This window comes from Aquarana catesbeiana, linkage group LG05 (assembly GCF_042186555.1).
Source record: "Aquarana catesbeiana isolate 2022-GZ linkage group LG05, ASM4218655v1, whole genome shotgun sequence".
Classification (NCBI taxonomy): Eukaryota; Metazoa; Chordata; class Amphibia; order Anura; family Ranidae; genus Aquarana; species Aquarana catesbeiana.
In genome coordinates, this window is record NC_133328.1 from 3,247,850 (window position 1) to 3,272,823 (window position 24,974).

Consider the following 24,974-nt stretch of genomic DNA (forward strand, 5'->3'; position numbering starts at 1 on the left):
GAGAGGAAACAGGAAGTGGGCTGTGTGGATTTACTGGCAGAAAAAAAAAATGCTTTACTATCCAAAGATAAAACAACAACAAGAGCAGAAGATTTAATAGATGGAAAGATGAAAAAATGACTAAAGGTCCACTTTAAAATTAGACTAGCATTTGAGGTTCCATGAGCAGGTGATGGTTATAAAATAAGATGTCATGAGATATGATACCAAAAGGAAGTATTGGCTTTGAAGTACATCTCTGGGCAAAAGCCATGCCATACCCACCCAACCAACCAACCATCCAACCACCCAACCAACCATCCATCCATCCATCCATCCAACCATCCAACCACCCAACCATCCAACCAACCATCCAAACAACCATCCATCCAATCACCCAACCAACCATCCATCCATTCATCCATCCAACCACCCACCCAACCATCTAACCACCCAAACAACCATCCATCCATCCAACCACCCAACCATCCATCCAACCACCCAACCAACCAACCATCCATCCAACCATCCAACCAACCAACCATCCAACCACCCAACCATCCATCCAACCATCCAACCACCCAACCACCCATCCATCCATCCAACCACCCAACCACCCATCCATCCATCCATCCATCCAACCACCCACCCACCCACCCACCCAACCAACCAACCATCCAACCACCCAACCAACCATCCATCCAACCATCAACCCACCCAACCATCCAACCAACTATCCAACAAACCATCCATCCAACCACCCAAACAACCATCCATCCATCCAACCACCCAACCAACCATCCATCCATTCATCCATCCAACCACCCACCCACCCAACCATCTAACCACCCAAACAACCATCCATCCATCCATCCAACCACCCAACCACCCATCCATCCATCCATCCATCCAACCACCCAACCAACCACCCAACCAACGATCCATTCATCCAACCACCCCACTCATTCCCAAATTTAATAAAGACCCAAAAAAGACACGATTTGTTACTCACTGATGCCCGCTGTCACATGACCCCTCATGGCTCCTTTCCCAGTAGTGGGGACCAGTAATCCATCCTCTAAAGTCCAGGCCTACAGCTGACTGGTCTTGTTGTCACCCCTCATCATGATGTCACCATGGCACTGCTGGAATCTCCAGGTCCCTGTGAAGAACATGCTGATGGGAAGCATCCACCTGGGAGGAACATGGATGTTCAAAGATGGACCATCCAATCCCTACAGTGCAAAAGAAAGAAGACTCAGAACCTTGCAAGTCATGTGACCTCAAGTTCTCAAGCTAGGAATAGGGAACATCGGTTTAAAAAAAAAAATCTAATTGGGGAATTAGGTAGAGCAGGGGCAGGCAACCTGGGGGCTCTCCAGCTGTTGTGGAACTACATTTCCCATGAGGCATTGCAAGGCTGGCAGTTACAATTACTCCCGGAGGCATGATGGGACTTGTAGTCCTGCAACAGCTGGAGGGCCCCTACCCCTGAGCTAGAGGGAGGGGGTAACGTTTTAGCAGCGGGGTATCCTGGTTGGAGATCATGTTTAGGTATTTAAATGTAAACACTTTAGGATCAATTTGCATTTGTACAATGCCGAAGTCGCATCGATTTTGGAGTGAAACTTTGGATGGGTGCGACTTGGATGCTACTTTGGCTTCAACCAATGGAAATGGACAAACTGTTGCACAACTGTCACTCTATTCACACTTGTATGACCCCCAAAGTCACACAACTTTGGAGTGCAACTTTGACACAACTTTGGATATGTGCGACTTGACCTCTGCAAAGTTGAGACCTACCATTGCATGTAAAACATTGAGCTACGACTTTCATGCAATTCTTGAAGGTTAACATTGAAGTCTTTGACCCTCAAGTTGAAAGTCCAACCAAAGTACTGAATGAACTACTTCAAGTCACACATCTATGAATGGTTATCATTTTTAACCACTTCGGGACCGCCCGCCGTCGTTTTACGTCGGTATTTCGAAGAGGAATATCGTTGTTATGGCAGCAGCTTTCAGACAAAAGTGGTCTCTGCGGCGCATTCACCGCAAGATCACTTTTATCGGCGCCGGGAGATGCCACCCCCCCTCCCGCCGCGCTCCAGTGCCCTCCGCCATTGGTAGCGGTGGAGGCGATCGACATGGAGATGAGTGAGGGGAAGATGATCCCCCACCCGTCTCCATATCATTGCAGGGCGGAAGCGACGTCAAAATGTCACTTCCGCCCACAGCTCTTAAAGGGACTTTTTTTTTTTGTATTTTTTTAATTGACAATTTTTTTAAATTTTTTTTTATTGCATTTTAGTGTATATATGAGATCTGAGGATTTTTTGGCCCCCCAGATCTCATATTTAAGAGGTCCTGTCATGCTTTTTTTTTCTACTACAAGGGATCCTTGTAATAGGAATAAAAGTGACACATTTTTTTTTTTTTTTTTAAAGAACAGTGTAAAAATAAAAAATAACAGGTAAAATAAATAAGAAAAAAAATATAATTTTAAACGCGCCCCGTCCCGCCGAGCTCGCGTGCAGAAGCGAACGCACATGTGAGCAGCGCCCGCATATGAAAACGGTGTTCAAACCGCACATGTGAGGTATCGCATGTAATTCTAAATAGTTCTAGCCCTAGACCTCCTCTGTAACTCAAAACATGCAACCTGTAGAATTTTATAACGTGGAGTTTTTAAGGGTAAACGTTTGTCGCCATTCCACAAGCGGGCCGCAATTTTGAAGTGTGACATGTTGGGTATCAATTTACTTGGTGTAACATTATCTTTCACAATATAAAAAAAAAAATTGGGCTAACTTTACTGTTGTCTTATTTTTTAATTCAAAAAAGTGTATTTTTTCCAAAAAAAGTGCGCTTGTGAGACCGATGCGCAAATACGGTGTGACAGAAAGTATTGCAACGACCGCCATTTTATTCTCTAGGGTGTTAGAAAAAAAAAATGTATAATGTTTGGGGGTTCGAAGTAATTTTATAGCAAAAAAAAAATAGTTTTTAACTTGTAAACAACAAATCTCAGAAAGAGACTCGGTCCTTAAGTGGTTAAAACCTTGGAATACGACTTGTCTCTGATGTCCAAAGTCTCATGACAAGTTGCAGTGTGAATGGGGGTGTTAAATAATTCCCAGACTGAAGTGATGTTTGTTATTGTGAGTGAAATGAACAAAATCGATGAGTAAAATGATCCGAGATAAAATAATGAGCAGAGCCTCTCATGAGGTGAATGTACCTTTGTGTGTTTATTCTTACACATCAGTTATCCAGAGTGCAGATATTTTCATTAAGGAAGAGGAAGGTGACCTAAAAAGAATGAACAGGTCCAATAGTCAGTGGCTGATTTATTGGGTCCATGTCATTTACTCTGCAGCCTGTAGGTGGCAGTACTGTCAGTGGAGAATATGGAGCTGTGATGATGAATTAACATCAGACATTGAAGGAGCTTCTCTCTAATGTGTTCTATAGTCACAGTCCTCTACATGGCTATGGCAGATACAATATGATATGTGCTGTATATATCTAGATATATATACACATATATGTAAATATATATTATACACATATATATATATTTATAATTTTGGAGAGGCAATTGCAGGGAAGATACCAGCAAAAGGTTTGGGTGCAGCTGGCTCCACCGAACACGCCGGTCTTGCAGTAAACTCACCTTTGCCGATAGGCATCCTTGCAGGTATTGCTGAAAAAAAGAAAAACGAATGCAGCCACCACATCTGAGGACCACTGAGCTGCATTATATAATATATTTGACACTAATCCTCCCTGTAACCTCAACACCATCCCTCCCTGTAACTCCAACACTAATCCTCCCTGTAACCCCAATATTGACCCTCCCTGTAACCCCAACACTAACCCTCCCTGTAACCCCAACACTCATCCTCCCTGTTACCCCAACACTAACCCTCCCTTTAATCCTAACACTAAACCTCCCTGTAACCATAACACTAACCCTCCCTGTAACCCCAACACTAACCCTCCCTGTAACCCTGACACTAATCCTCCCTGTAACCCCAACACTAATCCTCCCTGTAACCCCAACACTGACTCTCCCTGTAACCCCAACATTAACCCTCCCTGTAACCCTAATACTGACCCTCCCTGTAATCCCAACACTAATCCTCCCTGTAACCCCAACATTAACCCTCCCTGTAACCCCAACACTAACCCTCCCTGTTATCCTACTACTAACCTTCCCTATAACCCCAACACTAATCCTCCCTGTAACCCCAACACTGACTCTCCCTGTAACCCCAACACTGACCCTCCCTGTAACCCCAACATTAATCCTCCCTGTAACCCCAACATTAACCCTCCCTGTAACCCCAACACTGACCCTCCCTGTAACCCCAACACTAACCCTCCCTGTAACCCCAACACTAATCCTCCCTGTAACCCCGACACTGACCCTCCCTGTAACCCCAACACTAATCCTCCCTATAACCCCAACACTGACTCTCCCTGTAACCCCAACACTGACCCTCCCTGTAACCCCAACACTAACCCTCCCTGTAACCCCCACATTAATCCTCCCTGTAACCCCAACACTAACCCTCCCTGTAACCCCAACACTGACCCTCCCTGTAACCCCAACACTGACCCTCCCTGTAACCCCAACACTGACCCCCAACACTAACCCTCCATGTAACCCCAACACTGACCCTCCCTGTAACCCCAACACTGACCCTCCCTGTAACCCCAACACTGACCCTCCCTGTAACCCCAACACTGACCCTCCCTGTAACCCCAACACTAATCCTCCCTGTAACCCCGACACTAATCCTCCCTGTAACCCTAACACTAATACGAGGTAGTGACCTGCCACGATCCTCTGACTTGCCTTCAATCACCTGGTTTGGTCTGGCTCCGCCTGTATTCCCCCCTCAGACATATTTACTCATCTCCTTTTCTTGTAAATTGAGAAGTAATCCTTTAAAATGATGTTATTTTCCCAGGAAGGCCTTCATCACCTTGAACTCAGAGCGCGAGCTGAACCGCGGGAGAATGAAGGACGACCGCGATGCCGAGTGTTTATTCATCAAAATAAATCATAGTGAAGGAGTCCTGATAACCGGCCGGCAGATTCTTCCATGAGTGATGGGTGTCATTATCACCGTCTATAAACACAATCCGCGAACACGCGGGGAATAATTACCGGAAGAAGGAAGACTGGAGAATATTGATGGGGCTTTGTGTAAAGTGATAAAGATGACAGGGCTTCACTTATGGTTATGAAGCGAAATCTGCCTGCCATATTTAATATTAATGGACGCCATCCTCCAAATTAGAACATGAGGTCGGAGACACTTCTGCGGCAGCAATATGTTTTCTGTGCACAGGTACTCAGCTGGGATTATAATACAAAATATGACCTTCTACAAGGCTTTGAATGTTGCCTCATGGTTTATTGTTTTTTTTTTGCCTTCCTCTGGATCATCTGTGGGTATAGGAATGTGTAGACCTGGGCATTTTATGGCGCTTGGGCCACATCTGGACCTGTTGCTGTCTCTGCCCGGCTTGCATAAGGTCAACTGGAAAATAGAAATCTCTGCCAGTCAACAAGATGGTGGCAGCAGTGCTGCTGCCTGTGTTGGTCCGGCAGATGCTGAGATGGGGGCTGTGCTTCTGCCTTTGGTAATCCCCCAGATGCCAAGATGGTGGCAGTGCTTCTGCCCTTATTGGTCTGCCAGATGATAAGATGGCAGCTGTGCTTCTGCCTTTGTTAGTCCACCAAACACCAAGATAGCGGCTGTGCTTCTGCCCTTGTTGGTCCAGCAGACGCCAAGATAGAGCCTGTGCTTCTGCCCTTGTTAGTCTGGCAGGCGCAAACATGGAGGCTGTGCTTCTGCCCTTGTTGGTCCACCAGATGACAAGATGGAAGCTGTGCTTCTGCCTTTGTTGGTCCGCCAGACACCAAGATAGCGGCTGTGCTTCTGCCCTTGTTGGTCCACCAGATGACAAGATTGTGGCTGTGCTTCTGCCCTTGTTGGTCCGCCAGACGCCAAGATGGCAGCTGTGCTTCTGCCCTCGGTCTGCTAGACACAAAGATGATGGCTGAGCTTCTGCCCTTATTGATCCAGCAGACACCAAGATAGAGCTTGTGCTTCTGCCCTTGTTGGTCTGGCAGACACAAAGATGGAAGCTGTACTTTTGCCCTTGTTGGTCTGGCAGACGCAAAGATGGAGGCTGTGCTTCTGCCCTTGTTGGTCTACCAGATGACAAGATTGCGGCTGTGCTTCTGCCCTTGTTAGTTCAGCAGACGCCAAGATAGAGCCTGTGATTCTGCCCTTGTTGGTCCAGCAGACACCAAGATGGTGGCTGTGTTTCTGTCCTTGGTCCAGCAGATGCCAAGATGGCGGTTGTGCTTCTGCCCCTGTTGGTAAAGCAGACGCCAAGATGGCGGCTGTACTTCTGCCCTTGTTGGTCAGTGGACACCAAGATTGCAGCTGTGCCTTTGCCCTTGTTGGTCTGCCGGATGCCCAGATGGCAGCTGTGCTTCTGCCCTTGGTGAACCACCAGGCACAAAGATGGCAGCTGTGCTAGATGGCAATAGTTCAACTTCTGCACTTTTCAAGCATCTTCAGCTGTGTAGCAGGTGTGGTGTGGTCCTCCAGCGACTGGTGCAGTCCATGGGAGGTGGGAAACAAGGATATGATGCGGGTGAGGACATGTGAGGAGATGTTGCCAGGACCCGCTCTCCAACCCACAGGTAAGTGGCAGAGCCTACCCTCCCACTAGTCAGCCTTAACTTACTCCTTGCTGCAGAAGAGACATTTCACGATGGGGCATGTATAACAGTGAAGGGAATCTATAAATATTGGATTGATCCTCCACAACAGTCCCAATTTCTCATGTGGCCCCTGCAAAAAATTAAATGCCCACCCCTGGTGTATTTGGAGGTTTTCTATCGCTTGTTTTTTTTCCCATTGAGCTAGATGTACTTGTATGTAATTATTATGAATTGGGATGTGTTGTAACACGTCGCAAGGCTCTGGGCAGCAATTCAACATGTCCTACTTGTTTTAGGTGCGCACCAATTGTTGGTGTGAGGTGAAGTCATACGACATAAGTCACATTGCCTTGGGACTGTGTTGAGCAGTTCATGTGAACAGGTCTCTTAATCTGGTGATGGCGACATTACAAATATATGTGGTGTCACGGGGGGGGGGGGGGAATCTTCTTCTGAGATGCTCCATCATTGAGCACTGCCGTTTGTGCATGTTACCACCATGAAGATCGAGCTGTCACCACCAGCTCCTTGCCTTGTACAAAATGGCTTGCTGTCTCCTTGGTGCCAAGGTTGGACATGTGGTGGACCAAGTAGACAAATCACTGGGAGGGACCGAGAATAATCCGGCTGCCTTGGCCCATGCTCAGACAAATTGCAGAATAGAAGATGGAGGACCTCTAATAATGAATTAGGTTACAGATTGAAGGGAAGGACCTGCAGGGCTATAGACTAGGGGAGAGGTTCATGGCAATAAATGGGGTTGGAGGTCATATTTAAACCAGATTTGAGGGGGTGGGTGAGTTAAAAAAACAGACCGAGGTCAAACACTTATCAATGATAGAAAACTTTCTGCACCTCAGAATGAGCCCTTAACCTGTTACCTGCATAACAATAAATACGGCTTTAGAGGGGGGTCTTCTTCCGATGTGTTGCATCAATTGAAAGTGCGCCGACAGCTCCTAATCTCGTACTAATGACCGGGAGTTGGGAGGACCGATTCTCGATCACTGTGATAGCCTGTGATTTGCTATCACAGGGATCACTCAGTAAAACCCACCCTTGTACTCTCTGAATGGAGCAAAAGACACATTGTATCCTAGCCAGAGTAGAATGGATGCGAAAAACCAATACACCCATCAGACATGACATTCTGACCACTGACAGGTAAAGTGAATAAAAATAATTATCTCCTTCCAAGGGCTCCTAGAAGTGGGTGGAATATATTAGGCAGCGAGTGAACATGTTGTCCCTGAAGTTGATGAGTTGGAAGCAGAAAAAATGGATAAGTGTAAGGATTGGAGGGACGTTGACAAATTGTAATGTCTAGACCAGAGGAAGGCAACCTCGGCACTCCAGCTGTGGTGAAATTACAAATCCCATCATGCCTCTGCCTCTAGGAGTCATGCCTGTGATTGGCAGGTTCTTACAATGTCTCATGGGACTTGTAGTTTCACCACAGCTGGAGGGCCGAGGTTGCCTACCCCTGGTCCAGACGAATGGGTCAGAGCAACTCCACACTGCGGCTCTTGTGGGATGTTCCCAGTCTGCAGCAGACAGGACCGACCAAAAGTGGTCCAAGGCAGGAAAAACAGTGACAGGGTGATGGGCGGCCAAGGCTCACTGATGGAGGTGGTGAGGGAGGGCTCTTTAAAGGAGGTGGGGGGAGGCTCATTGATGGAGGTGGGGGAGGGAAGGCACATTGATGGAGGTGGGGAGGGAAGGCTCATTGATGGAGGTGGGGAGGGAAGGCTCCTTGATGGAGGTGGGGAGGGAAGGCTCATTGATGAAGGTGGGGAGGGAATGCTCATTGATGGAGGTGGGGAGGGAAGGCTCATTGATGGAGGTGGGGAGGGAAGGCTCATCGATGGAGGTGGGGAGGGAAGGCTCATCGATGGAGGTGGGGAGGGAAGGCTCATTGATGGAGGTGGGGAGGGAAGGCTCATTGAAGGAGGTGGGGGGAAGGCTCATCGATGGAGGTGAGAAGGGAAGGCACATTGCTGGAGGTGGGGAGGGAAGACTCATTGATGGAGGTGGGGAGGGAAGACTCATTGATGGAGGTGGGGAGGGAAGACTCATTGATGGAGGTGGGGAGGGAAGGCTCATCGATGGAGGTGAGAAGGGAAGGCACATTGCTGGAGGTGGGGAGGGAAGACTCATTGATGGAGGTGGGGAGGGAAGACTCATTGATGGAGGTGGGGAGGGAAGACTCATTGATGGAGGTGGGGAGGGAAGGCTCATTGATGGAGGTGGGGAGGGAAGGCTCATTGATGGAGGTGGGGAGGGAAGGCTCATTGATGGAGGTGGGGAGGGAAGGCTCATTGATGGAGGTGGGGAGGGAAGGCTCATTGACGAAGGTGGGGAGACTTCAAGGTCAGGGTGCCCATGCAGACCCGTGTCCACAGACAAAAGCCCCTACAATGGGCACGCAAGCCTCGGAACTGGACCACGGAGCAATGGAAGAAGGAGGCCTTGTATTGATGAATCATGTTTTCTATTCCGATATGTGGATGGGTGGAGGCGTGTGCGCCACTTACCTGGGGGGGAGATGGCACCAGGATGCGCTATGGGAAGTCCAAACCATGGATGCCCCACCTCGCAACTTACAGGACTACTGACGGCTTGATGCCAGATACCACAGCATACTTTCGTGGGTTTAGTGATGTCCGCGCCTCGATCTGTAAGGGCTGTTTTGGCTGAAAAAAGGAGAAATACTCAATATTAGATTGGTGGTCATAATGTTATGGCTGACCAGTGTATAAGATAGATAGATAAGGCCTTGTTCTTGGATAGCGTCAGGGTTACAGCTCTGGGTCAGGGGTTAAAGGTCAGGGTCAGTGTGTTTAGGATAAAAAAAAAAAAAAAAATGCACATTATTGTTGAAAGGCCTACTAAGGGTAAAACGAACAAATAATGTACACATAATGGAATCATCCAGAACTTCAGAAGTAAGAGAATTTATTTTGTGTTTTTTGGTGATTGATCAGGAAATATACAGTCAAAGTTTTTCTTTAACACACTGGGGCAGTTTTCCTATAATAATAATAATAAAAAATAAATAAACAAAAAAAAAAAAGAAAAGAAACAAGAGATATCCATTCACCACCATAAGACGGCCCAATTTTTTTCTGAGAAGAACGCGGTAGAATATGAAGTAAATGTAATGATAATTAGAGCTTCACTAACATATCACAAGTAATAAACTTGCACTCAGGGGTTCAGATTGGTTTTAAGGGGTTCAGTAAATCGGAGAGGAACACCAACCATGGCGGTAGAACCGGTGATCCGTATGTGCACAACGGGGATACGCATTCCCACGCACCAAAGCCCATGGGATAGAGCCCAACTTACAGGACTTTATTAAACACTTCAGCTCCAGAAGATTTACCCCCCTTCACGACCGGGACATTTTTTTGCCATTCAGCACTGAGCTACTTTACCTGGTAATTGCGCGGTCATGCAACACTGTACCCAAATAAAATTTATGTCATTTTGTTCACACAAATAGAGCTTTATTTTGGTGGTATTTGATCACCTCTGGGAGGGGTTTCATTTTTTATAATATAAACGAAAAATACCGTCATTAAAAAAAATATATATATATACTTTACTTTCTGCTATCATACATATTCAATAAAAAAAATTCTGATTTCTTAATATATTTTGGCCAAAATGTATTCTGCTACATGTCTTTGATATAAAAAAAATCCCAATAATTGTATATTGATTGGTTTGTGTGGAAGATATAGAGTCTACAAACTATGGGATATATACTGTATACCGGAATTTCTATTTATTTTAGTTTTTTTATACTAGTAATGGTGGTGAACAGCAATTTTTAATGGGACTGTGATAGTGCAGCGGGGAATCTGACACTAACTGACCCTGGGGGGGGGGGACTAACTGTCACTGACATCACCAGTGACACTAATACAGTGATCAATGCTAATAATGTGCACTGTCACTGTACTAATGACACTGGGCAGGAAGGGGGGTAACATCTAGGGCGATCAAGGGGTTAAATATGTGCCTAACCAGTGTTTATGTTTGTACTGTGTGCTGCATTTACTGGGGATCTAGTTGCTTTCATTCCCTGCTTAGTAGAGATCCCTCATCACTGAATACGGCTCTGTGTTGTTTACATTCACAGAGTTGTGTTCAGTGAACCTCAGAGCCAATCACTGGTGGTCAGTCATTGGCCGGGACCCGGTGATCAGCATGTGTTCTGAGGAATCACAGCACAGCCTGCCTGGAAATGCAGAATCACGTATATACAGTATCTCACAAAAGTAAGTACACCCCTCAGTCACATTTGCGTAAATCTTTTCTTCTATCTTTTCATGTGACAACACTGAAGAAATGACACTTGTCTACAATGTAAAGTAGTGAGTGTACAGCTTGTATAACAGTGTAAATTTACTGTCCCCTCAAAATAACTCAACACACAGCCATTAATGTCTAAACCGCTGGCAACAAAAGTCAGTACACCCCTAAGTGAAAATGTCCAAATTGGGCCCAATTAGTCATTTTCCCTCCCCGGTGTCATGTGACTCGTTAGTGTTACAAGGTCTCAGGTGTGAATGGGGAGCAGGTGTGTTAAATTTGGTGTTATCGCTCTCACTCTCTCATACTGGTCACTGGAAGTTCAACATGGCACCTCATGGCAAAGAACTCTCTAAGGATCTGAAAAAAAGAATTGTTGCTCTACATAAAGATGGCCTAGGCTATAAGAAGATTGCCAAGACCCTGAAACTGAGCTGCAGCACGGTGGCCAAGACCATACAGCGGTATAACAGGACAGGTTCCACTCAGAACAGGCCTCGCCATGGTCCACCAAAGAAGTTGAGGTCACGTGCTCAGCGTCATATCCAGAGGTTGTCTTTAGGAAATAGACGTATGAGTGCTGCCAGTATTGCTGCAGAGGTTGTAGGGGTGGGGGGTCAGCCTGTCAGTGCTCAGACCATACGCCGCACACTGCATCAAATTGGTCTGCATGGCTGTCGTCCCAGAAGGAAGCCTCTTCTAAAGATGATGCACAAGAAAGACCACAAACAGTTTGCTGAAGACAAGCAGACTAAGGACATGGATTACTGGAACCATGTCCTGTGGTCTGATGAGACCAAGATAAACGTATTTGGTTCAGATGGTGACAAGCGTGTGTGGGGGCAACCAGGTGAGGAGGACAAAGACAAGTGTGTCTTGTCTACAGTCAAGCATGGTGGTGGGAGTGTCATGGTCTGGGGCTGCATGAGTGCTGCCGGCACTGGGGGGCTACAGATCATTGAGGGAACCATGAATGCCAACATGTACTGTGACATACTGAAGAAGAGCATGATCCCCTCCCTTCAGAGACTGGACCGCAGGGCAGTATTCCAACATGATAACCACCCCAAACACACCTCCAAGACCACCACTGCCTTGCTAAAGAAGCTGAGGGTAAAGGTGATGGACTGGCCAAGCATGTCTCCAGACCTAAACCCTATTGATCATCTGTGGGACATCCTCAAACGGAAGGTGGAGGAGCGCAAGGTCTCTAACATCCACCAGCTCTGTGATGTCATCATGGAGGAGGGGAAGAGGACTCCAGTGACAACCTGTGAAGCTCTGGTGACCTCCATGCCCAAGAGGGTTAAGGCAGTGCTGGAAAATAATGGTGGCCACACAAAATATTGACACTTTGGGCCCAATTTGGAGATTTTCACTTAGGGGTGTACTGACTTTTGTTGCCAGCGGTTTAGACATTAATGGCTGTGTGTTGAGTTATTTTGAGGGGACAGCAAATTTACACTGTTATACAAGCTGTACACTCACTACTTTACATTGTAGACAAGTGTCATTTCTTCAGTGTTGTCACATGAAAAGATAGAAGAAAAAATTTACACAAATGTCACTGAGGGGTGTACTTACTTTTGTGAGATACAGTATATGTGATTCTGTGCAGCCAGCCCGCGCTGTAGCAGGAAAACTAAAGTGCACGGTCGGCAAATGGTTTTATATATATTTGCTGTTATTTACTTAAGCACTTCTCGACCGCGCAATAGCCAAATGACAGCTGGAGCCCGGACAGCTAGTTCTGGGGGGCCACCATATGATGGCCTCCCGTGAAAGCGCCAGCTACGGGGTGTGGGCGGGTCGCTCTATGATCACAGTGTCCGGAGGACGCTGCTGATTACAGATTGTGGTAAACTGCCAATCAGTAGCTTTTTACCACATGAATAGCTGTATCCAATCACAGCTGATCGTCCATGTAAATAGAAGTCGGTTATCAGCAATCCTTTCCTCGCGCTGACAGCATGAGGAGAGGAGAGCCGATAACCGGCTTCTGTTAAAGGGACATCTACACTGATAATCAGGGCACTGACTACCAGTGTCCTGCTTATCAGTGCAGTCCCAACAGTGCCCATCATTGCTGCCTGTGTGCCCACCAGTGCTGCCAATCTGTGCCGCCTATCAGTGCTAATCAGGGCTGCTTATCAGTTCAGCCTCATCAGTACCCACCTGTGCCTTGCCATCAGTGCCTATCAGTTCCGCCTCATCAGTGCCCACCTGTGCCTCCTCATAAGTGCCCAGCAGTGCCGCCTCATCAGTGCCCAGCAGTGCCGCCTCATCAGTGCCCACCTGTGCCTCCTCATCAGTGCTGCCTCATCAGTACCCACCTATGCCTCCTCATCAGTGCCCAGCAGTGCCGCCTCATCAGTGCCCACCTGTGCCTCCTCATCAGTGCCCAGCAGTGCCGCCTCATCAGTGCCCAGCAGTGCTGCCTCATCAGTGCCCACCTGTGCCTCCTCATCAGTGCTGCCTCATCAGTGCCCACCTGTGCCTCCTCATCTGTGCCCAGCAGTGCCGCCTCATCAGTGCCCACCTGTGCCTCCTCATCAGTGCCCATCAGTGCCTCCTCATCAGTACCCACCTATGCCTCCTCATCAGTGCCCAGCAGTGCCGCCTCATCAGTGCCCACCTGTGCCTCCTCATCTGTGCCCAGCAGTGCCGCCTCATCAGTGCCCACCTGTGCCTCCTCATCAGTGCCTCCTCATCAGTACCCACCTATGCCTCCTCATCAGTGCCCAGCAGTGCCGCCTCATCAGTGCCCACCTGTGCCTCCTGATCAGTGCCCAGCAGTGCCGCCTCATCAGTGCCCAGCAGTGCCTCCTCATCAGTGCCCAGCAGTGCCGCCTCATCAGTGCCCACCTGTGCCTCCTCATCAGTGCCCAGCAGTGCCGCCTCATCAGTGCCCAGCAGTGCCGCCTCATCAGTGCCCACCAGTGCCTCCTCATCAAAGTCACCTCATCAGCGCACATCAGTTAGGGAAAAAAATAAAGTTTCCAAAATTTTATAACAAACTATGAAAACTTTTTTTCCTTTTTTCAAAATTTTCAGTCTTTTTTCGTTTATTTAGCAAAAAAATAACCCCCCCTCCCCCCCCCCCCCCCCCCCCCCCCAGTGGTTATTAAATACCACCAAAAGAAAGCTCTATTGGTGTGAAAAAATGTCCAGTGTACAGTGTTACATGACCGCGTAATTGTCATTCAAAGTATGACAGCGCTGAAATCTGAAGATTGTCCTGGGTAGGAAGGGGGTGAAAGTGCCGGGAGGGAAATGGTTAAAGGGAGAGTTCATTGGCTCCCAAAACAAAACACCTCCAAACAAGCCGAGATTATAGGGGGTGATTTACTAAAACTGGAGAGTGCAAAATCTGGTGCGGCTGTGCATGGCAGCCAATCAGCTTCTTCAATGAAGCTTTGACAATAAAACCTGGAAGCTAATTGGTTACTATGTAGAGCTGCACCAGATTTTTCTCTCTCCTATTTTGGTAAATCCTCCCCCCCCCCCTCGTTATCTCATAAGGGAATCATGGTGGTCTCAGCAAGGTAGTCATAGGAGTTTATTTATTAAAGGCAAATCCACAGCGCACCACAAGTGTACTCGGCAGGGCAGTCTCTGTAGATCTGAGGGGAAATAATAAACAGCATGTTTGGCTGCACGTGATTGGATGATAGAAATCAGCAGAGCTTCCCCTCAGATCTACAGGGACTGCACTGCCAAGTGCACTTGTAGTACGCAGTGGATTCGCCTTTTCGTAAATCAACAACCCCCATAGTATCAATTCTCTAGTGTAGGTAATGTATATAAAGTTAAATGTTGAGATTCTAGGACACACTTAGAGCTGCACGATTAATCGTTAAGAATCGGTATCGCGATTTTTTCCCCCTTGCGATCTTGACAAAGGATTTCCCGATTCTTTCTATGCAGAGAATTCTCTCTGCTCTGCTGAAGCCGACAGCCGTCAAAAGAAAGGGAAAAAAAAAAAAAAAGGGGGGGGGCGGTCTGCCAAGAATCACAACATTCTTTAGCAGTGGAACTTAAGTAAAAACATTGTAACAATTTGTCCTTTAGATCAAAGGAATGAACTTTGGTGTGTAAATGAGGGAAGTTTAACCACTTAAAACACTAAACCTTTTTCTTTTTTTTTTTTTTTTCTTTTTTTTTTCTTTTTTTTTTTTTTTTTTTGCCACCTCAGTGATTCCAATTAGAGACTTCCTCCACTTTATCAGTGTCAATTCTGTCTCTTTTGATTTTCACATCATGTGTAGCTTCTTTTTTCCTTTCTTTTTTTTCCCCCTCCCTCCTTCTTTTAAATACTTTATTTACTATTTCTCCATAAAAAACCGAACTCAACCAAATACAAAAAAAAAAGAAAAAGATAATAAATTCATTAACAGAGTTCATCCTACCCACCCAAAAACCCCCAATCCCGCCCACCCCTGTTCCTGCAGGAGGATCTAGAGGACAGCTGCTAATACATTGATGGACTCATGTCACTGTCCACTTCGCCGGCCCCCTAATTACTATCTATAAATTGCTCGGCAAAACTCCAAGTCTTTTTATACCTTTGCCATCCCTCCCATTTACCTTCTCCTACCTCTCCCTCCCCAGGGACAATTCCTCTGCTATCTATAATTTCAACGTTGTACACCTCGTTAACGCTAAGTAGCCAGTCCCGGATATTTGGTGCAGCCGGGTCTAGCCATTTTGTTGCTATCTGCTTTTTAGCCGCATCCAGCAGTATGGCTACCATAGAGGAGCGATAACTCCTCACCGTCTTTGACGTGCCATGAAAAAGGCATACCCATGGATCTATCGGGATAACCTCTCCTGTAATTACCTTGATCAAACTTATGATTTTTCCCCAAAAAGTTTTAATAACGTGGCATTCCCACCACATGTGGGCCATCGAACCTATAGAGGTGCAGCCCCTCCAACATAAGTTGGATTTGGTGTTGTCCATTTTGGCGAGTCTGTCTGGGGTGGCGTACCATCTTGCCAAACATTTATAGTGAGTTTCCATTCTCCTGGAATCCTGTGCTGCCAAATGTACCAATTGCAAAATCTTCTCTAGGGTGACTTCACCACATTGTGAACCTAATTCCCGTTCCCACTTTCTGATGTACGGGGGCACCTCCAGCTCCAGTCTCGTGCCCAAGATCCTATAGATTTGTGAGATAGTCCCACGCGGCTGCTCCCTCTCACAGAGCTGCTCGAGTGGTCTGTATTCCCCTTCACCCCTAAGTGGCCCTGGGAGCTTTTCAATGAAGTGCGAGAGCTGAAGGTACCTCCACACGTCCAGAACCCCAATCCCCGAGTCTGCCTTTAACTCGGAGAATGTGCGTAAGCTTCCATTGTTACTAAGGAAGTTTTTAAGTTGGATACCTTCGTCTTTTAACCAATTCCCCCCCACCTCCCTCGTCCCTGGCTCAAAAAAAGGATTATCTTTCATGTAAATTAAAGGTGAGTTAAATGTCCACTTATTCTGTGTGTGTACCAAATCCCAACATTTAAGGGTGTTTTGTGTCAAAACCGCTGTGTTAGTGCCCAGTGCTCGATATTTTGGTGGATTCCATACTTTCCTACGTAAATCAGTGTTACTCATGTAGTGTTCTAATCTGACCCATCTTTTTTCAGTATCCTTTTTGGACCATTCAATAACCCGTGATATTGTGATTGATATGTAATATCTATAAAAGTCCGGTAGGGCCAACCCCCCCTTTTTTTTCCCCCTACTCAAAACCACGTAAGAAATACGTGGTTTTTTGCCCCCCCAGACAAAACTCGCCACCAGTCTCCTTAAGGCTCTAAAGTAATACAGAGGAAGTGGGATGGGGAGCATCTGGAATTTAAAAAGTATCTTAGGGGTCAGTATCATCTTAACCGCATTCACGCGACCAAGCCACGAGAGCGGTCTCGTAGCTAACCTTCTAGTTTCCTGCCTAATCTCATCCAGCAATGGTAAATAATTTTTATGGTACAATCCATTTATGGAGTTGGAGAGTTTTACCCCTAGATATTTAATTTCCTCTTTCCAGGGAAATGGAAATACCTGAGCGAGGTGGGAGGCCTCGTCCTTGTCTACGCTAATATTTAGGATCTCCGACTTTTTCAAATTGACTTTGAAATTTGATAGTTCCCCGTACCCTCTGATTACTCGGAGCAGGTTCGGGAGGGTGATTCTAGGGTTGGTAATAAAAAATAGTATATCGTCGGCAAACGCCGCGAGTTTGTGCTCCTCCCCTCCCGTTCCCACCCCGTTGCAATCTGGGTCGTTGCGAATGGTAGCGAGGAGAGGCTCAAGAGACAGAACAAACAGTAGAGGGGACAACGGACACCCCTGCCTAGTGCCGTTTTTCATCTCCAGAGGCTCTGATAATACCCCATTGACCCTAACTGTAGCCATAGGGTGACTATAAAGGGACCTCACCCAGGAGATATACCTCTGCCCCACCCCCATAACTTCCAACGTTTTCAGCATGAACCCCCAGTCTACCCTGTCAAACGCTTTTTCCGCATCAACTGACAGGAATAGAACTGGGGGTCCCTTACGTTTACCTAACTCCAGGAGGAGCGCTGCTCGTACACCGTTGTCTCTGCTCTGTCTCCCGGGTATGAAACCCGCTTGATCTGCATGAACCAGGGATGCCATTCTCTCCTTCAGTCTCCCAGCCAGAACCTTTGCGAAGAGCTTCACGTCTGCGTTCAACAGCGAGATGGGCCTATAACTGGAGCATAGCCTATCGTTTTTCCCCTCTTTTAAGATTAAAGTAATTGAGGCTAACAACGCCTCTCTTCCCATCTCGCAGTTATTACCCAGATTGTTCCAATATTGGCACAGTCTAGGGACTAATATGTGTTTCAACTTCTCCAAATATAATGTGGTGAAGCCGTCGGGACCTGGGCTCTTGCCTTTCGGGGAGGATTTGAGGGCTGCCATGATCTCTTCCTCTCCGATCGGTCTATCCAGGGCCTCTCTCTCTTCCATTGTAAGCTCCGCCACTCCTGCCTCCCTTAGGAACTCCTCGACCCTCTTCCCCTGTGTAGGGCTGACCGTTCTATTTAGGCCTATGGAGTAGAGCGCTCCATAGAACTTTTTAAACTCCTCTGCTATACCTGTACTAGTGCTGATAAGCTCTCCTTTTTTGTTCTGTATTTTGCCTATGAAATTCCTGTCTTTTTTCTTTCTGATCATTCTGGCCAGGTGCTTGCTAGACTTATTTGCCCACAGGTAATTTTCTTTTGTTAATCTATTAAGGGATCTCTTAGTTTCCTGATCTATAATATCCCTCAGCTCCTCCCTTTTATCAACTAGTCGGTGGAAGATTTCCTGATTAAATCCCCTTCTCTCCTTGTGTTTCTGCTCCAAGATGAAAATTTCAGCGAGCAGCCTCTCCCTTTCCTCCCTTCTCTTTTTTTTAATACCCGCTCCCATGGAGATAAGGACCCCCCTGGTAAACGCCTTATGTGCTTCCCATAGAGTGGAGTATGAAACCTCTCCTGTATCGTTCGCTTTAAAGTAAAAGTCAACCTCTTCTTGTATCTTCCCCAACACTTTTGGGTCTTTGAGCAGAGATTCATTCAGTTTCCACGCATAAGTCCCTTCGACCCTGTCAGGGAGCCGCAACGTTAAGGTGACCGGTGCGTGATCTGAAAGTGAAATAATCTCAATTTTAGTTTCCTGTACTAGTTCCAAGAGGCCATGGTCAACAAAGATGTAGTCTAGTCTCGAATACGTCCCGTGCACAGGGGAGAAGAAGGTAAAGTCCCTATCCTTGGCGTGTTGCGTCCGCCAAGCATCTACAAGGCGGCAGTCAAAAAGCCGCCGCCCAATTGCGGCAGTAGAGGCCCTGCTCGTCCCCTGTGCCCGGGACGTAGTATCGAGACCAGTGTCCAGGTAGAAGTTGAGGTCTCCCGCCAATACCACCTCTCCCTCTCTGAAATTCATCAGCCTCGTCAACACCTGACCGAGAAAAGACATTGGTTTCTTATTGGGGCAATATATATTCGCCAGAGTGAATATCTTATTTCCGATGTTGCCCTTCAAGAAAATATACCGGCCATCCGGGTCTGTCAGTCTATCTATTAATGAGAAGTTTGTAGACTTTGAGAAACCAATTGCCACCCCCTTTGCTCTTCTGATGGGGGAGTCACTATAAAACCATTGCGGCAGGCCCGGAGAGAAAAGCCTGATCCTAGACTCCAGCACCAGATGAGTCTCTTGGAGAAAAACTATGTCAGCCCCATAATGTTGCAATTCCTTCAGAATTTTATGTCTTTTTACGGGAGAGTTGAGGCCCTTTACATTATATGAGAGAAACTTGAGGTCAGGCATTACTTAGGCTCACGGCCCTGGCCGCTCCTCTCTGCCCTTCTAAGATCCCCCTCGCAGGAACACCCCACCCCCCCTTCATCCCCACCCCTAAACACGCCCTACCCCGGCCCCTCCCCCCATCCCCCCGGCTGCCACCCAGCCCAAGGCCCGCTTGTAGAGGATGTTCCAGATCCCGTACAGCGCGCACTGCTTCGAGGGGTGGTGCCGATAAGCCGGCAACCCGTGCCGCCCCCCCGCTACGCGGGGGAAGGTGGTGGGGAGAGAGAAAAAAAAAAAAAAAAAAAAAAAAAACTCTCTCCCCCCCACTCCCCCCCGCACGGAGGGAGGTTTAAGAGGACAAGAGGCTGGCGCCCCTACTAGGACCCACACCCCCCCCCACCCCCCGCACAGCCATCACCTTATTGCACTATAGATTGCCCAAAGTCCCGAGTCCCGTATTCTTAGTTGCTCCCAACAGTCCCCCGGGGAAAAAAAAAAAAAAAACCAACTCAGAGTCCCCCTCATACTCAAATGAGCTTAGTGGAGCGATCATTATGGTTCTTATCTCAGTTCTTCTGGCATCGTGATCCCCACACTTGCGCAAAAATCCTGAGTCTCTTCTGGAAACCTCATCCTATGTGTTCTCCCATCTTTGACAACTAACAGGGATGTTGGGAACCCCCAGCTAAACTTCAAGTTGGCCCTTCGAAGTTGATCTAATAGAGGTCTCATCTGTCTTCTTCGTGCTAGGGTTCCAGCCGATATGTCCGCGAAAATCTGTAGATTTTTATTTTCGAAGCAAATTGGGGGAGCACCCCTGAGATTCCTCCATATTTTTTCCTTATCTTCGTACAAGTGGAACTTCACGATAACATCCCTGGGGATATCTTGATTGAGATTGGGGGGTTTCCTTACCCTATGGGCTCGATCAATCTTGAGGGCCTCCTCCACCTTTCTACCCAAAATGGGGTTGAATATTTTTCTCACTTTCTCCCCAAGGTCTTCATTCATTTGTTCCGGGAGGGATCTGATTCGCAGATTTTGTCGCCTGCTCTGGTTCTCCTGCTCTTCCATTTTGTAGGACAGCATGCGATTTTCGCTCTGGATCTTGACTATTTGATCTTGAAGTTCAGAAATTGTCTTTGTTTGCTTTGCCGATACCTCTTCTACTTCTTCCACCCTATGGAGTAAATGGCCCATATCTGAGCGTACATTCATGATTTCCGATTTTATCACTCCCTCCAGTTTAGCAAACATTTCCAGCATTTCTGTTCTATTCATGCCACGATCCATATTTCTTTGCTCTTCCGGGGTGTCACTCATCACTCCCCCCTCCAGACCCGAGTCCTCCTTAGGCCTAGCCCCCTGTCCCCCCTTCTGCTTCTGTTGTTCTTTTTTCTTTTCATTTGTTCCTGAGGGTTTCATATCCTGCCCTGGACTCTTTGGGTTTGATTCTGTAAGATATTTTTGAATGGTGCTAGTATTAAGGCTCTCTCTTGAGTTTTTAGGTTCTGCTGTTTTTTGGGACCGCCCTCTCATGCTTCCACCGGGTATCCGCTTTTGGGGTATCAGACCCCCTCTCACGACGTGTTGCTCGATCCCTCCTGGTGGTGCCTACCCACCGCGTGCACATAAGGAAAAAATAGAGGGCAAAAGAAAAAACCATAAAGAGGAAAATTGTGAACCAATGCACACAGAGTCCAAGGAGAAGCCCTCCTAGCCCTCCTCGCCTGTCGCAATCCTTATCGCCCGCCTAGGGAGGAGTCTTTACATTTATGCTGGGTTTTTCCTTAAGTTATGTCAGGCTTCCAAATAACTGGAACCTGAGAGAGTGACCTTATCGGTCCCCCTCCTTATGTCTCCTCCAGAGGCAAGGCAAGGACCCTGGGGTGATGTACTGTGGAGTATATAAGTCAGATCTCAAGCGTGCAGGGGAAGTCAAGCCACAGACAAAGTACCCACAGTTTGTTCACAGATTCGCAGCCAGGTCCAGGAGGGGACACACAAAATTCCCTGCGCTCAGACACTTTTCAGACCCTGATTATGCAGGTAGTTATCCATCCATAAACCGCTATGCTTTCCAATTACTTCTCATAAGGATATGCAGAGATTCCTACCTTTTCTTCTGACGCTGTCTCTAAGCAGTAGTCCTCCTTCAGCGTAGGATCGCAGTCCTGATCTTGGGTGAAAAGCAGGGGGGGAGAGAAAACTCAGGGGGGGTCGTCAGGTGTCCGGTACGTCGGGTAGCAGTTCAGGCGGGCAGCACGCTGTTTGAGCGGCTTCACTACCCTTCCTCCCGCTCTCGCTCTCTGGGCTTCTCCTCCAGCTGATAATCAGCTGTTTGTCTGCTCGTTTCCAGATCTGTCACGTCCCAGCCAACCGGCTGGGTCGTATACTGTGTATGTGACGCCGTCCGTGGGCGCGGGGAACGAGAAGGGGGGGGCCCTTCACGGGAGCCAGGACATTCCGGTGGAACACTTACACCGGGATCGCTGCAGTGTATCGCCCCGTTCGCAGCTCTCTCCCATCCGGAGCCGCTCGCCCCAGATCCTCACACAGGCGCCGGCATCAGCCCCTCCCCCTCACGTCACGTCCTACGTCACGTCCTCATCTCTCCCCACTAAACCTTTTTCTGATATTTGTTGGTTTCAAGTTAAAATATTTTTTTTTTTGCTAGAAAATTACATACATTATATATATATATATATTTTAGTAGAGACCCTAGAGAATAAAATGGTGGTTGTTGCAGTGTTTTCTATCACACTGTATTTGGCAGCAGTTGTTCAAATGCAATTTTTGGGGAAAAAAGTACACTTAAATGAATTAACCCCTTAAGGACTAGCCTCGTTTAGGAATTTAGGTGTTTACATGTTTAAAACAGTTTTTTTTTTTTTTTTTGCTAGAAAATTACTTAGAACCCCCAAACATTATATATTGTTTTTTTTCTAACACCCTAGAGAATAAAATGGCGGTCGTTGCAATACTTTTTTTCACATCGTATTTGCGCAGGGGTTTTACAAGCGAGCTTTTTTTGGAAAAAATTCACTTTTTTGAATAAAAAAATAAGACAACAGTAAGAGCCCTTGCACACTGGGGCGGTGGGCGGCGTCGGCGGTAAAACGCCGCTATTATTAGCGGCGTTTTACCGTCGGTATGCGGCCGCTAGCGGGGGGGTTTTACCCCCCCGCTAGCGGCCGAGAAAGGGTTAAATACCACTGCAAAGCGCCTCTGCAGAGGCGCATTGCCGGCGGTATAGCCGCGCCGTCCCATTGATTTCAATGGGCAGGAGCGGTAAAGGAGCGGTATACACACCGCTCCTTCACCGCTCCGAAGATGCTGCTGGCAGGACTTTTTTTACCGTCCTGCCAGCGCATCGCTCCAGTGTGAAAGCCCTCGGGGCTTTCACACTAAGATGACAGCAGCGGCACTTTCGGGGCGGTTTGCAGGCGCTATTATTAGCGCAATAGCGCCTGCAAACCGCCCCAGTGTGCAAGGGCTCTAAAGTTAGCCCAATTTTTTTTTTATATTGTGAAAGATAACGTTACGCCAAGTAAATAGATACCCAACATGTCACGCTTTAAAACTGCGCCCGCTCGTGGAATGGCATCAAACTTTTACCCTCAAAAAACTCCATAGGCGACATTTAAAAAATTCTACAAGTTGCATGTTTTGCGTTACAGAGGAGGTCTAGGACTAGAATTATTGCTCTCGCTCTAACGAATGCGGCGATACCTCACATGTGTGGTTTGACCACCGTTTTAATATGCGGGCGCTACTCACGTATGCGTTCGCTTCTGTGCGCGAGCTCGTCGGGACCGGGGGTTTTTTAAAAAAATGTTTTCATTTTTATTTATTTTTACACTGTTTTAAGAAAAAAAAAAAATGGTGTCACTTTTATTCCTATTACAAGGAATGTAAACATCCCTTGTAATAGAAAAAAGCATGACAGGACCTCTTAAATATGAGATCTGGGGGGTCAAAAAGACTTCAGATCTCATATTTACACTAAAATGCAATAAAAAAAAAAAAAAAAAGTAATTTAAAAAAATGACATTGAAAAAAATGTGCCTTTACGACGTATGGGCGGAAGTGACGTTTTGATGTCGCTTCCGCCCAGCAGTGTCATGGAGACAAGTGGGCGCCATCTTAGCCTCACTCGTCTCCAGGCACAGAAGGGAGACAGACCCAATCGCCTCCGCCGCTACCGACGGCTCCGGAGGGCACCGGATCGTGGCGGGAGGGGCGGCCCCTCTCCCGCCACCGATAAAAGTAATCTCGCGGCGAATCCGCCGCAGAGACCACTTTTATCTGAAAGCCGTCCGCCGCACGAAAACAGTGATACCAGGGGTTATGGCAGTTAGCTGCTGCCATAACAACGATATCCGCGGCCAAACTTTGGATGTACATTGGCGTGCGGCGGTCGGCAAGTGGTTAAAAAAAAAAAATAGAAAAAATAACATTAGCACAATTTTTTTTGTATAATGTGAAAGATTTTACACCGCGAGAATCGTGATCTTTTAAGTCTAGGCAAAAAAATTGTGATTCTCATTTTGGCCGTAATCGTGCAGCTCTAGACACGCTCCATACACAATACTCATAAAGGTGGGGTATATGATGGACATTATAGAACAATAGTCCAAACCACGCCCACTAATTCTCCATCCCACTCCTGTTACCATTCAGTATAATAATGTGTATGCCCATCAAACAGACGAAGGTAAACATGGATTCCCCGCCAACTCCCCACAAAAACCACGCAGGGGACCCGCTCTCTCCTGGGGACCCGCTCTCTCCTGGGCTCTCTCCTGGGGACCCGCTCTCTCCTGGGGTCTCTCCTGGGGACCCGCTCTCTCCTGGGGACAAGCTCTCTCCTGGGGACCCGCTCTCTCCTGGGGTCTCTCCTGGGGACCCGCTCTCTCCTGGGGACCCGCTCTCTCCTGGGGACCCGCTCTCTCCTGGGCTCTCTCCTGGGGGCCCGCTCTCTCCTGGGCTCTCTCCTGGGGACCCGCTCTCTCCTGGGGTCTCTCCTGGGGACCCGCTCTCTCCTGGGGACCAGCTCTCTCCTGGGGACCCGCTCTCTCCTGGGGTCTCTCCTGGGGACCCGCTCTCTCCTGGGGACCAGCTCTCTCCTGGGGACCCGCTCTCTCCTGGGGACCCGCTCTCTCCTGGGGACCCGCTCTCTCTTGGGGACCCGCTCTCTCCTGGGCTCTCTCCTGGGGACCCGCTCTCTCCTGGGCTCTCTCCTGGGGACCCGCTCTCTCCTGGGCTCTCTCCTGGGGCCCCGCTCTCTCCTGGGGCCCCGCTCTCTCCTGGGGACCAGCTCTCTCCTGGGGACCCGCTCCTGGGGTCTCTCCTGGGGACCCGCTCTCTCCTGGGCTCTCTCCTGGGGACCCGCTCTCTCCTGGGCTCTCTCCTGGGGCCCCGCTCTCTCCTGGGGCCCCGCTCTCTCCTGGGGCCCCGCTCTCTCCTGGGGACCTGCTCCTGGGGTCTCTCCTGGGGACCCGCTCTCTCCTGGGCTCTCTCCTGGGCACCAGCTCTCTCCTGGGCACCAGCTCTCTCCTGGGGACCCGCTCTCTCCTAGGGACCCGCTCTCTCCTGGGGTCT

General features: G+C 47.9%; 1 long non-coding RNA gene across 1 annotated transcript in view; it reads right to left on the reverse strand.

Annotated features, from left to right (window-relative positions):
* LOC141145758 (uncharacterized) overlaps positions 1-24,974 on the reverse strand; it is a 91,951-nt gene that overhangs the window by 65,751 nt on the left and 1,226 nt on the right. The window contains exons 2-3 of the long non-coding RNA XR_012244628.1: positions 9,271-9,429; positions 992-1,214 (exon numbers count right to left, since the gene is read on the reverse strand). This is a non-coding gene — a long non-coding RNA (uncharacterized lncRNA). The remainder of the gene's footprint in view (positions 1-991; positions 1,215-9,270; positions 9,430-24,974) is intronic.